At 35.5% G+C, this 2,663-nt stretch overlaps 1 protein-coding gene across 1 annotated transcript in view; it reads left to right on the forward strand.

Annotated features, from left to right (window-relative positions):
- SUCLA2 (succinate-CoA ligase, ADP-forming, beta subunit) overlaps window positions 1-2,663 on the forward strand; it is a 59,677-nt gene that overhangs the window by 42,420 nt on the left and 14,594 nt on the right. The gene's annotated exons all lie outside the window — the stretch shown is intronic.

A 2,663-nucleotide genomic window follows, 5' to 3' on the forward strand; every position in this document is an offset into this window, starting at 1 on the left:
TTATTTGGTGTAAGTTTTTGTGTATATTTTTAATCTTTTTTTCTTGCGGACAAGCCATCATTTTCCTCTTATTTTTTATTTCTTTTCCATTGTTTGAATTGAACATATTTAAGTGGGCACTGTGCTGGAGATGTGAGGATAAATTCTCAAGGAGATTTTGAAATAGGAGTGGAGGGGAACAATAGATACTTAAGTCTGATAATGTGCACAGTTAGGCTTTAAAATTTTATTGATGTGTTTAAAATACAATCTTGATGTTTTGGCTGTTCCCCCCTTGCTAGGGGCCTGTATTAATAGGAAGTTCTCAAGGTGGTGTCAACATTGAAGATGTGGCTGCTGAGACCCCTGATGCGATAGTTAAAGAACCTATTGATATTGTAGAAGGCATCAAAAAGGAACAAGCTGTCCGGGTATGTTATATTTGGAAAAATTTCTAGCTAGTGATTAGAGAGTTATAATACTTAAAGATAATTAACTTTGTACAAGTGAAGTGATTGTCAAAACTGTAAAAAAAAATTTCTAGTGTCAAGGTAAGTTAATATCTTGTTTGAAATTGTAATTTTTTGAAGTATCTATAATATTTTTTATCATATCCTCCATAAATATTTCAAATTGCATCTTTAAAAGATAAGGATTCTTTTAAAATAGTCACTATACCCTTACGATATCTAGTAAAATTAACAAAAATTTCTTAATATCATCACCTACCCAGTCATTCAAATTTCCCTAATTGTTTCCAATTATTTTTTCTTTTACAATTTGTTTGAGTTGGGATCCATATAAAGTCCTTCATTGATATTGGTTAATATGTCTCATAGGGCTTTTCTGACTTACAGGTTTCCCTGTCCTTGCTCTCTACATCCTTTTTCTTTCAATTTATTTGCTGAAGAAACTGGGGTGATCATCATTCATTGTTTCTCATACTCCAGATTTTACATCTCCATAATACCATTTAAAATGTTCTTGTGTCCCCTTTATTATTAATTATATAGCCTGGTAGGGACACTGTCTTACATATCTCCATGATAGATCAGTGCTTTTATTTTTGGGGGGTTTATGGACACTTTTAAAAATCTGATGAATGGTGTGGACTTTCTTTCAGTGTATGCACATACACAATAAATTTAGCCTACAATTTCACTGGTTTCCTATACTTTTTTTTTTTTCTTTTTTGAGATGGGGTCTTACTTTGTCTCCCAGGCTAGAGTGCAGTGGTGTCATCAGAGCTCACTGCAGCCTCCAACTCCTAGGCTCAAGTGATCCTCTTGCCTCAGCCTCTTGAGTAGCTGGGAATACAGGCTCACACCACCATACTAAGCTAGTTGTTTTTATTTTTTGTAGAAATGGGGTCTTGCCATTGACCAAGCTGGTCTTGAGCTCCTGGGCTCAAATGATCTTCCCTCCTTGGCCTCCCAAAGTGCTAGGATTACAGGTGTGAGTCACCGCATCCAGCTGGTGCTGTCCTTTTTGTGTGTTTTTGTGCTTCTTCCCTTGCACATCCATTCCCACGCCCCCCCCCCCAAAAAAAAACACAAAAAAACTCCATGGCCAGTGAGAGTTGCTTGGTAATATTTGTAATGCTGCTATTCAATTAAGTTGTTTGGTTTGGATATAAAAATAAGTGGTTCATCTTAAAAGAAAAGTTTGAATATTGAACTTTGAATGAAATTAAACATTTTTTAGTGAGGAAACTACATCAAAATAAGTTTATGGGATTGAAGTACAACAAGAGCAAGAATTTTGACTGGCACAAAGGTTTAAAGGAGATAGAAAAATTTCCCTGATGAGTAGTGAAGCAAGTAATTTAGGCAAATGAATGGTATAAATGTTTAAAAGGGACAGAGATTTGATTCATTAAGTAGTTATGTGAGAATGATGATTGGAGAGTGAAATTTAGATGAAGAAGATAGTATTGATTTACAAGAATACATGAAGGGCTGGGCGCCTAGCACTTTGGGAGGCTGAGGTGAGAGGATCTCTTGAGGCCAGGAGTTAGAGACCAGCCTGGGCAACAGTGAGAACCCATCTCTGCAAAAAGTAGAAAAATTAACTGGGCATGGTGATATGTGCCTCTAGTCCCAGCTACTTGGGAGGCTGAGGCAGGAGGATCACTGGAGCCCAGGAGATGAAGACTGCAGTGAGCTATGATGACACCATTGCACTCTAGCCTGGGTGACAGAGTGAGACCGTGTCTCAAAAAAAAAAAAAACAAAGAATATGTGAAGGAATAATCTAAGGTTATATCATTTTGAGCAATGAATGGAAATAGTTTCTAGCATTAGCATTAATGTCATACTGGATTGATCAGAATTATGTTGCAATTCTTAAATGTTTAAACCTAAAAGTAGTGAGTTGTGACCTAGTGGTACTTTATTTGAAATAGATCTTAACCAAAAATTACATCCCTTGGCTTGAACATTCACTTTTATTTATTTTCATTTGACTCCTTGCAAAAAATCATATTCACCCTTGAAGAATTTAAGATTTTCTATCATAGAAAATCAGAAGAATGTGTTGCGACCTTAGATAGCAATTGAAAAAGACAAAAGAATTCTCCATAGTGTTCCTGACCATTAGAATAAACATAGACATATATTCTCTGTACTAGTGATTCAGAATCTCTTATAGAACTTTAAACATGATAGACGCTTTTTTAAAAAAAT

Source organism: Propithecus coquereli, unplaced genomic scaffold (assembly GCF_000956105.1).
Source record: "Propithecus coquereli isolate 6110/MARCELLA unplaced genomic scaffold, Pcoq_1.0 Scaffold11, whole genome shotgun sequence".
NCBI classification, from domain to species: Eukaryota; Metazoa; Chordata; class Mammalia; order Primates; family Indriidae; genus Propithecus; species Propithecus coquereli.